Here is a 12,426-nt window from a genome sequence, read left to right as displayed (position 1 = left end):
GTTTTGACGGAGATGCCGTGGCGAGTTTTTTTTTTCTTCCTTTTTTTGGGGCAAATCGTGGCGAGTTTATTACTGTATATTTGCATGGATTGCGACGGGATCGACGACGACGCGAGAGAGCATTGTGGTGTACGCTACCCGCTCATCGTGGTACGATCGACCGGAGCGCACGTTGTTCTCTTGGCTTCCTCGACGATCTGTATGTACGTACATCGACCGGGGTTTGGATTTGACATGACATTGTGCGATGTGTCAAAGAACCGCGTATCGGTCTTGCCGAGCTTGTTTTTGGCAGCCTGCGTCGCTTTTTAGGCGTGGCCGGCCGATTTGCACTCGCGTTGCGTACAGGCTGAATATATTCTCGCCCTCTACCAATATGTGCGGTGCGGACGAGAGAAACAATAATGCTAAACATACAAAGAATTACACGTAATTACACGCTGACTATGATTTTTTTCATCTACTAACCAATCACAAACTTGCCCCCCCCCCCCCACCTATTGACCAATCAAATTAACCCTCTTTGTAGAACCTTGTAACTCGTTTGTACGTGTAGCATTACTCCGAGAGAAAAGGTGAGGAGAAAATGGCGTCCTGTCTTTCGAAAGAGCTGGTGCTCAGATTAGATAGCAAGCATTATAATTCGCAAAAAAAAGGATAGCAAGCATTATAAGTCAATCTTGGTACCCAAAAAAATACAATATGATCCTTTGGAAAAATATTCACCATCTTCCTCTCGGGCACACATGTTATCACGCATCAGAACAGGAGAGTAACACCCACGCAAGTAGCTGACAAGTCACCAAACTCCATCGAGAAGCACCGGCGATGATGGGTTCAACGGTCCACCCTTTGGCCCTTGTTCTCTCTGTCACCCCATGGAGTAGAGGAAGACGACCATCCTTGCCCTGAGAACCGAAGGGCACTTGAATGTAGTGGTCGTTGCAACCTTGCCTGGGAGGCTAAAACGTGCACCTAGATCATGATCTGCGTATGCGACCTAGATCATGATCTGCGTAAGCTTCTAGATCTGCCGTTGTTGAGGGAGGAAGGAAGTCGTCGCATCACAGGGGGGATTTGGAGCAGACTTATTCGTCATAGCCACCACTGTTGTGTTGTCGAAGCCATACCGTCCGCGACCAAAGCCCTGACGTCTAACACCAAACATAAATCAACCAACAACGACTGTCGCGTGGTCATGAAGAGGAGGAAGACCTCCATGGAGCTACATAGAACTGTAATTGATCAATGCAACAGAGCATTGTAGTGTACATTAGCAATAAGCGAGTAAAGACCAACTACACATTAATAAACAAAAGTAACAAAGTAAAGTAAACAGAGAATACATTGTTCTTTTGGCTTCCTCAATCTGTACATCGCGTTTGGACTTGACACTATGCGATATGTCATGTCTAGTGGTGGAGCTTAGTACAAGGCCGAGGGGGTCGCGGCCCGCCCAGCCTAGGCAAAACAATGAAGAAAATGTACTATGCATGGTTTAGATAAGTAAAAAAATCAATTCTTTGCCCTCCTAGTTGCCCCCCCCCCCCCCCCCCTCTGAGATTCATGTCAAGCTCCGCCGCTGGTCATATCAAGTTATTTTTGGAAGCCCACGGCATTTGTACTTGCGTAGTACAGAAGCACTATAAAAAAAGAGAAGTACTGAATATGTTCTCGACTCCAGCATTCCGTGTCCCCGCAAAAGAAAAAGGTCTAGCAATTCGTGGGGTGGAGATGTGAGGGAGAATCGGAGAAAAGAGAAAAGAAAATGTTCCATCAACAATGAATATCAAAAAGGAAAAACGGCCTCCATGGATCATGTGATTGTTATGTTTCATAACAGTGTGTATGAGATTATCGGGAAGGTTCTCCATGCATGTTTGCACTACTACTAACTAGCTCAAACTATTGTTAAAATGTTGATTGATGATTAGTACTCCTTCGGTCCCAAAATATAATGTATGTTAGCTTTTCATGAAGACTTCTTCTGTTCCAAAATATGTCAGACTATGGATAAGGTTCCAAAATATATGTTAATTGATTAGTACTCGTTCCATTCCAAAATATATAAGATTATCATGAAGTTTCTCATGCATGTTTGTACTATTACTAATTAGTAGGTCGCGAACTAACCTGTGGTTGGATGGTTAGAGGGACTGTGGTATCCCCAGCCCACCAGGGTTCAAGTGCCTACGGTGGCTTCATAAATTTTAAGATGATATGTCGGCTCAGTCTTTCGAAGGTGCTCATAGGAATAGGGTGTGCATGTGTGCGTTTATAAAGGTGAGTGTAAGCGTATGCATATGAGTGCTTACATCTGTACTGTGTTAGAAAAAACTAGCAGGTCAAAACATTAGTAAGTTTGACCAAATTTATAGCAAAATCTCCGTCCATCCAACGGCCAGATGCGCCGTACGGACGCACGACGAGCCTGCACCGCCCGCGTCCGGCCGGCGACGACCTGATCCGGGGGCTTCCGGGAACGGACGGACGGCCCGGCCTGGGAGGGCGGTGGCTGTTGACGTCGCGTAGCGTGGCCGGGTGAGTGGCGCGGCGTACTACTACCGTGCCGTGCGCACGGCGACGAAACGCGCGGTCGATCGATTAATTAACTTCTTCTTGCCTTCTCCCTCAGAAAAAAAAAAATGGTTCTTCTTGCCTTCTTCTTGGTCTTCTTGAACGGGATCCCGGGATTCAATTCACCCATGTTTTGCCCGTGAGACGTCGGACCTCGTTTCCGTCACGCATGTTCTCCTCGTGTTGGGTTTTTGACGGAGACGCCGTGGCGATTTATTTACTACTCCCTCCGTTCCTAAATATTTGTCTTTCTAGAGATTTCAACAAATGACTACATACGAAGCAAAATGAGTGAATTTACACTTTAAAATATATTTATATACATCCGTATGTGGTAGTCCATTTAAAATCTTTAAAAAGACAAATATTTAGGAACGGAGGGAGTAGTACTATACTACGTGCATGGACTGCGACGGGATCGAGGACGCAAGGGAAGGGAGCAGCGCAGTGTACGCCACTCGCTCGTCCTGCCACGATCGGCCGGAGGGAGAGGCAAAAGGCCGGGGTACGCGTGTACGTTGTTCTCTTGGCTTCCTCGACGATGTGCACGCATGTAGTACGTCGGTCTTGGGCCTGGCACGTCACAGAGAACCGCGTGCACCGGTCGACGTCGTCGAGTCCCTCTTTTAGTCGTGGAGGATTTGTGCTCGCGTTGCGTAGAGGCTGGACATATTCTCGCCCTGCCCATTCGTGTGGTGCGGATCGACGGGGGAGAAAAAGGAGAGGAGGAAATGTCCTACGTGCTTTTTTTTGTTTGAGCAAAAGTGGTAGGGCTCCAATTAGATCATCGGCGTCACAAGAAAAAGCCCCTTCAAGAGATCTAGAGACAATATGAGCTTCGGAAGTTGTTACCTTCTTCCTTTTGCGCGTGTTGATGGCACGCTCAAGGCGCCACCATCGGGGCGTGCGAGTAACATTTACGCACGTAGGCGGGAAGTCATCAAGCTATGTCGAGAAGTGACGACGGTGTGGGTCTGCCCCGACCTAGAGGATAAGGCGATGGTGGGTTGGACGGTGCACCATTTAGCCCTTGTTGTCTCTCACCCCCCATGGAGGAGCAGAAGACGGCCACCATTGACTTGAGAACCGCAGCTCACTTCAACGTAATCGTCTCTGCAACCTCGGCAGTCTTGCCTTGAAGACTAAAACGTGCATCCAGGATCAAAGGCATTTTTCAAGGGGGGAGTGAGGGCGGCTTTCGTTTCTGCGCACGTAGTCATCAAAGATGCGGTCGAAGTAATCGAGGGTGGTGTGTGTGGGGCTTTCATTTCAGTGCAGGCAGTCGTCGAGATGCGGTGGAAGTAATCTAGGGTGACGAGGAAGCGGGTGAGGTCGACAGCTGATTCAACCTTATGGCGCGCGTCCTCCTCGTCTCACTCGAAGTAACGCCATGCCCTCTCCTAGAGCATTCTTTCGGCACGGTCATCCTCGGTTTCGCCAAGGAAAGGTACATGGGAAGGGCGCGGCCACATCGGCATGGTCGATAGGGGTGATTGTGACGGCAACGGGAAAGAGCGAATATAGGGGCGGGATGGTAATCGACTTAAGGCGTGAGTGTGGTGGTGACGATGAAGGAGGCTATGCGGTTTTTATATACCCGTGAAGGATCTCTCTCCGGCGGAAAACGAAGGCTGACTTGCCGCATGGTGCGGAACACGATAACGACCTTTAATTGGCGCTCTTTTTGGTGGTAATGCATCTGCACAATGGCTGGGCGAAGTGACAGCTATATGGATAGTTGCGTCATTGACCGGGCTATATGCGAAAGGAAGAGGTTGGGCTGAAACTTCCCTCCCGCGCGCCCGGCGGCTGGTGGATGGAGCATGCTCCAAACTTATGATAACTAAGGTTATATAACGACCCTGCTATAGTGCTTTTTTTTGCCAAAATCATCACATCGACGGTTATTATGCCGATCAATTTAATATGTCAGCTCTGCTAGAGTTGCTGTAACACCGAAACATACAACAACTAATGTGATCAGGACTTGGTCATGTCTCAGTCAATGCTATATTCATGAGATTTTACATTAAGATCCGTGCAACTTTTTTTCTTCTTTTTTACATGTTATATCACTTGATTAAGACTTGGTTAAGTCTCAGTCGACTGCAAGCTAGCCACATCCTTAGTAATAAGGAAGGAACGGCCAATCAGGATAAAGTAAAGAGCGATCCGTACATTGATTTTGGACTTGACATTGTGCGACATGTCATGTTGAGTTATTTTTGGAAGCCTACGGCTTTTGTACCTGCGTACTACAGAAGCACTACAAATAAAGAGCGAAGCACTGAATATATTCTAAACTCCAGCAATCCATGTCCCCGGAAAAGAAAAAGGTCGAGCAATTCGTGGGGTGGAGATGCCAGGAAGAAGAGAGAAGATAAAATGTTCCATCAATCATCAATACAAAAAGGGAGAATGACCTCCATGGCTCATGTGATCGCTATGTTTCGTAACAGTGCATGTGAGGTTACCGGCAAGGGTCTCCACATCAATTTTACTAAAAGCACTTTTGCTCCAATCCATATTGACCCTTCTGTGGCCGCTCGCATGGCAAGTATGTTGGGTTGCTCGGTCGCTACTTTCCCGCAGAACTATCTTGGTCTCCCTTTGTCTACCCACAAACTTCGTCTAATAGATTTCCACCCGTTAATTGCTAAGGTTGACAAAAGATTAGCTGGTTGGCGAGGACACCTTCTCTCTGTGGCCGGTAGGGCAGTCCTTGTCAACTCTGTAATTCGAGCTCTTCCCACCTATGCTATGAGCGTTATGCTGCTTCCTGTTGGTTCTATTCAGGAGATTGACAAGCGGTGCCGTGCTTTCTTTTGGGCTGGCAGTGACCACGTGAATGGGGGTCAATGCAAAGTTGCTTGGGCAGACGTCTGTGCCCCCACTAAGAAGGGCGGCCTGGGCTTTAGATGCCTTCGTACTCATAATATTTGCCTGCTTCTAAAATCCCTCAGTAAAATACACCAACCCGGTCTTGGCTCTTGGGACTCTTGGCTTTCCTCCACGTATGGTTGGGAAGGCGGGCACTACATTGGTGACACTCATAGACTACACACAATTGTTTGTGTAAGGGCATTTGTATCCCTTAGATGTTTTGGTGATTGATGACAATGCTTTTGCGGACTAATCGTGTGCATTGAGTTTTTCAGAGATTCATCCTTTGGCACGAGACGATTCCCTCCCCTCGGAGTTTGAAGCGAAGACGGTGTAGTACTTTCGAATTAGTTTGGTGGACTAGTTTCGTAGGGATCACCATACTATCAAGAGGAGGTCCGCTTTGGAAAGGCTAGGGTGGAATCATCACGTACACTTCCTTTGCACACCCTCTGAGCCTTTCCGCTTCGTTGATGAGCTCGTTTCCCTCTCTCAGTGTGCCCTCTCTGGTCCCAGCGGTAGTACCGCGGGCCGGAGCGGTAGTACCGCTTGGGTGCTACAAGCGGCAGTACCGCTCCACAGCGGTAGTACCGCTGTAGCCCCCAGCCGTAGTACCGCTGCGGCTTCGTGCTAGTATCGCCTTGATTCGAGGGGTCTTTTTCCGTGTCGGGTTTTACGGTACTAGCCGCGGAAGGGGGGGGGGTAGTACCGCTCGTGTGCGGTAGTACCGCCCTGACCACCGCGGTAGTACCGCTCTGGGCCCAACGGCAGTACCGCGAGGGGGAGCGGTAGTACCGCTGGCCAAGCGGTAGTACCGCTGGCCAAGCGGTAGTACCGCTCTCTGCGGGGCTGAAGTGGGGGGTAACGGTTGGATTGCTTCCCCCACTATAAAAGGGGGTCTTCTTCCCCAAAGTTGACTTACCTCTTCCCCCAAAAGCTCCATTGTTGCTCCAGGCTCCATTTTCGCCCGATCTCTCTCCCTAGCCAATCAAACTTGTTGATTTGCTCGGGATTGGTTGAGAAGGCCCCAATCTACACTTCCACCAAGAGATATTTGATTTCCCCCACTTATCCCTAGCGGATCTTGTTACTCTTGGGTGTTTGAGCACCCTAAACGGTTGAGGTCACCACGGAGCCATAGTCCATTGTGGTGAAGCTTTGTGGTGTTGTTGGGAGCCTCCAATTAAGTTGTGGAGATTGCCCCAACCTTGTTTGTAAAGGTTCGGTCGCCGCCTTCAAGGGCACCAATAGTGGAATCACGGCATCTCGCATTGTGTGAGGGCGTGAGGAGAATACGGTGGCCCTAGTGGCTTCTTGGGGAGCATTGTGCCTCCACACCGCTCTAACGGAGACGTACTTCCCCTCAAAAGGAAGGAACTTCGGTAAAACATCCTTGTCTCCACCGGCTCCACTCTTGGTTATCTCTTACTTTTACTTGTGCACGCTTATATTGTGTTGTATCCCTTTCTTGCTTGTGCGCTTGTTGTTGTTGCATCATATAGGTTGCTCACCTAGTTGCATATCTAGACAACCTACTTTGATGCAAAGTTTAAATTGGTAAAGAAAAGCAAAAAATTGTTAGTTGTCTATTCACCCCCCTCTAGTCAACTATATCGATCCTTTCAATTGGTATCAGAGCCTCGTCTCTTTATTAAGGACTTTACCGTCCAAAGAGTATGGTTGACGTCGTAGACGGTGTGGAGGAGCACTCCGGTGTGAATCCGGTCTCATCTACGGGAGATGGGGGAACCGCAGTCTCTCGTGAGGAATTCAATGTGGCATTGGACACATTGAAAACCTCCATGATGACCGAGGTCGAAAGCATGTTTAATAAATTCTTAGAAGGGCTTAAACTTTCCACCGCACCGTTGAAAGTGGGTGATCCCGCTAACAAGGTGACGGATGCTACCTCCGACAAGGGGGAAGCTACTAGCGAGAAAGCTCCTTCTTCTAGTGGTAAAAATGGGACCGGCATCTTTGCCCATGTGGAACCTCCACCTGTCTATGGTGGACCGCTCCCTTCCACTCATTTGAATCATGCCGGCCCGGCCCCTAAGATTGAGAAGAATGTAGATTTTGATTCTTGGGTCTATCGTTTTAAGAGTCATTTAAATCATGTGAACACTAACCTTTGGAGAATCATTGAAGAAAGTTTTTATCCGCATGACCGAAGTAACTTCACTCCTAGAGAAGTTGTGGATCATCAATTCAATGAGAATGCTCTCTTCATCATCCAAGAAGCAATCCCACCCGAAGATCTTCCTCATCTCCGGCCTTACACCGTGGCCAAAGATGCTTGGCTCCAAATTGTTTCCCTCTATCGGGGAAGCGCAAGCATTCAACGCTCCAACTATGAAGTGGTGCAAGATGAAGCCGACGAGTTTGCAATGAAAGAAGATGAAGAACCTCGTGAGCTTTTTCGGAGAGTAACCAAACTCGCGGTCTCTCTCCGAGATCATGGAAGTAAGGACACGGATGACAATTGGATCAAGCGCAAATTCCTCAAGGCAATGATGCCCTACCACAAAGCCATGTCCTCCGTAATTCGTCAAAGGCCGGACTTCCACACCTTGTCATCAAGTGAAGTATTGGATGAGTTTGTTGCTATGAGCATCTTGGACAAGACCGCCGACAAGATAAGCGCAAATTCCTCAAGGCAATGATGCCCTACCACAAAGTCATGTCCTCCGTAATTCGTCAAAGGCCGGACTTCCACACCTTGTCATCAAGTGAAGTGTTGGATGAGTTTGTTGCTATGAGCATCTTGGACAAGACCGCCGACAATGCGGTTCTTCTCTCTCAAAGAGTAAAGAAGCCCAACCTTGCTCTAAAGGCCAAGGTTAGTATGGAGGAAGAGGTGTTGGGGAACGTAGTAATTTCAAAAAAATTCCTACGCACACGCAAGATCATGGTGATGCATAGCAACGAGAGGGGAGAGTGTTGTCCACGTACCCTCGTAGACCGACAGCGGAAGCGTTATCACAACGCGGTTGATGTAGTCGTACGTCTTCACGATCCGACCGATCAAGTACCGAACGCACGGCACCTCCGAGTTCTGCACACGTTCAGCTCGATGACGTCCCTCGAACTCCGATCCAGCCGAGTGTTTGAGGGAGAGTTTCGTCAGCACGACGGCGTGGTGACGATGATGATGTTCCACCGACGCAGGGCTTCGCCTAAGCTCCGCAACGGTATTATCGAGGTGTAATATGGTGGAGGGGGGCACCGCACACGGCTAAAATATCGTATATCAAGTGTGTTTAGAGGTGCCCCCTTGCCCCCGTATATAAAGGAGCAAGGGGGAGGTCGGCTGCCCTAGGCGCGCCAAGGAGAGGGGGGGAGTCCTCCTCCTAGTAGGAGTAGGACTCCCCTTTCCTAGTCCAACTAGGAAAAGAGGGGGGGAAGGAAAGAGAGGGAGAGGGAGAGGGAAAGGGGGCTGTGCCCCCCTCTCCTAGTCCAACTAGGATTCCTCCTGGGAGGGGGCGCGCCACCTCCTGGCTGCTGCCCTCTCTCTCCCCTCAAGGCCCACTAAGGCCCAATACTTCCCCGGGGGGTTCCGGTAACCCTCCGGCACTCCGGTTTAATCCGAAACTTCTCCGGAACACTTCCGGTGTCCGAATATAGTCGTCCAATATATCAATCTTTATGTCTCGACCATTTCGAGACTCCTCGTCATGTCCGTGATCACATCCGGGACTCCGAACAACCTTCGGTACATCAAAACATATAAACTCATAATATAACTGTCATCGTAACTTTAAGCGTGCGGACCCTACGGGTTCAAGAACTATGTAGACATGACCGAGACACCTCTCCGGTCAATAACCAATAGCGGAACCAGGATGCTCATATTGGTTCCTACATATTCTACGAAGATCTTTATCGGCCAGACTGCATAACAACATACGTTGTTCCCTTTGTCATCGGTATGTTACTTGCCCGAGATTCGATCGTCGGTATCTCGATACCTAGTTCAATCTCGTTACCGGCAAGTCTCTTTACTCATTCCGTAATACATCATCCCGCAACTAACTCATTAGTCACAATGCTTGCAAGGCTTATAGTGATGTGCATTACTGAGTGGGCCCAAAGATACCTCTCCGACAATCGGAGTGACAAATCCTAATCTCGAAATACGCCAACCCAACAAGTACCTTTGGAGACACCTGTAGAGCACCTTTATAATCACCCATTTACGTTGTGACGTTTGGTAGCACACAAAGTGTTCCTCCGGTAAACGGGAGTTGCATAATCTCATAGTCATAGGAACATGTATAAGTCATGAAGAAAGCAATAGCAACATACTAAACGATCGGGTGCTAAGCTAACGGAATGGGTCAAGTCAATCACGTCATTCTCCTAATGAGGTGATCCCGTTAATCAAATGACAACTCATGTCTATGGCTAGGAAACATAACCATCTTTGATTAACGAGCTAGTCAAGTAGAGGCATACTAGTGACACTCTGTTTGTCTATGTATTCACACATGTATTATGTTTCCGGTTAATACAATTCTAGCATGAATAATAAACATTTATCATGATATAAGGAAATAAATAATACTTTATTATTGCCTCTAGGGCATATTTCCTTCAGTCTCCCACTTGCACTAGAGTCAATAATCTAGATTACACAGTAATGATTCTCACACCCATGGAGTCTTGGTGCTGATCATGTTTTGCTCGTGGAAGAGGCTTAGTCAACGGGTCTGCAACATTCAGATCCGTATGTATCTTGCAAATTTCTATGTCTCCCACCTGGACTAAATCCCGGATGGAATTGAAGCGTCTTTTGATGTGTTTGGTTCTCTTGTGAAATCTGGATTCCTTTGCTAAGGCAATTGCACCAGTATTGTCACAAAAGATTTTCATTGGTCCTGATGCACTAGGTATGACACCTAGATCGGATATGAACTCCTTCATCCAGACTCCTTCATTTGTTGCTTCCGAAGCAGCTATGTACTCCGCTTCACACGTAGATCCCGCCACGACACTTTGCTTAGAACTGCACCAACTGACAGCTCCACCGTTCAATGTAAATACGTATCCGGTTTGCGATTTAGAATCGTCCGGAAAAGTGTCAAAGCTTGCATCAACGTAACCATTTACGATGAGCTATTTGTCACCTCCATAAATGAGAAACATATCCTTAGTCCTTTTCAGGTATTTCAGGATGTTCTTGACCGCTGTCCAGTGATCCACTCCTGGATTACTTTGGTACCTCCCTGCTAAACTTATAGCAAGGCACACATCAGGTCTGGTACACAACATTGCATACATGATAAAGCCTATGGCTGAAGCATAGGGAACATCTTTCATCTTCTCTCTATCTTCTGCAGTGGTCGGGCATTGAGTCTTACTCAATCTCACACCTTGTAGTACAGGCAAGAACCCTTTCTTTGCTTGATCCATTTTGAACTTCTTCAAAACTTTGTCAAGGTATGTGCTTTGTGAAAGTCCAATTAAGCGTCTTGATCTATCTCTATAGATCTTAATGCCCAATATATATGCAGCTTCACCGAGGTCTTTTATTGAAAAACTCTTATTCAAGTATCCCTTTATGCTATCCAGAAATTCTATATCATTTCCAATCAACAATATGTCATCCACATATAATATCAGAAATGCTATCGAGCTCCCACTCACTTTCTTGTAAATACAGGCTTCTCCAAAAGTCTGTATAAAACCAAATGCTTTGATCACACTATCAAAGCGTTTTTCCAACTCCGAGAGGCTTGCACCAGTCCATAAATGGATCGCTGGAGCTTGCACACTTTGTTAGCTCCCTTTGGATCGACAAAACCTTCCGGTTGCATCATATACAACTCTTCTTCCAGAAATCCATTCAGGAATGCAGTTTTGACATCCATTTGCCAAATTTCATAATCATAAAATGCAGCAATAGCTAACATGATTCGGACAGACTTAAGCATCGCTACGGGTGAGAAGGTCTCATCGTAGTCAATCCCTTGAACTTGTCGAAAACCTTTCGCAACAAGTCGAGCTTTATAGACAGTAACATTACCATCAGCGTCAGTCTTCTTCTTGAAGATCCATTTATTTTCAATGGCTTGCCGACCATCGGGAAAGTCAACCAAAGTCCATACTTTGTTATCATACATGGATCCCATCTCGGATTTCATGGCTTCAAGCCATTTTGCGGAATCTGGGCTCACCATCGCTTCTTCATAGTTCGTAGGTTCGTCATGGTCTAGTAACATGACCTCCAGAACAGGATTACCATACCACTCTGGTGCGGATCTTGATCTAGTTGACTTACGAGGTTCAGTAATAACTTGATCTGAAGTTTCATGATCATTATCATTAACTTCCTCACTAATTGGTGTAGGTGTCGCAGAAACTAATTTCTGCGATGATCTACTTTCCAATAAGGGAGCAGGTACAGTTACCTCATCAAGTTCTACTTTCCTCCCACTCACTTCTTTCGAGAGAAACTCCTTCTCTAGAAAGGATCCATTCCTAGCAACAAATATCTTGCCTTCGGATCTGTGATAGAAGGTGTACCCAGCAGTCTCCTTTGGGTATCCTATGAAGACACATTTCTCCGATTTAGGTTCGAGCTTATCAGGTTGAAGTTTCTTCACATAAGCATCGCAACCCCAAACTTTAAGATACGACAACTTTGGTTTCTTGCCAAACCATAGTTCATAAGGCGTCGTCTTAACGGATTTTGATGGTGTCCTATTTAGAGTGAATGCAGCCGTCTCTAAAGCATAACCCCAAAATGATAGCGGTAAATCAGTAAGAGACATCATAGATCGCACCATATCTAATAAAGTACGATTACGACGTTCGGACACACCATTACGCTGTGGTGTTCCGGGTGGCGTGAGTTGCGAAACTATTCCGCATTGTTTCAAATGTAGGCCAAACTCGTAACTCAAATATTCTCCTCCACGATCAGATCGTAGGAATTTTATTTTCTTGTTATGATGATTTTCAACT

Source organism: Aegilops tauschii, chromosome 6, assembly GCF_002575655.3.
Source record: "Aegilops tauschii subsp. strangulata cultivar AL8/78 chromosome 6, Aet v6.0, whole genome shotgun sequence".
NCBI lineage: Eukaryota > Viridiplantae > Streptophyta > Magnoliopsida > Poales > Poaceae > Aegilops > Aegilops tauschii.
This window is presented reverse-complemented; position numbering follows the sequence as displayed.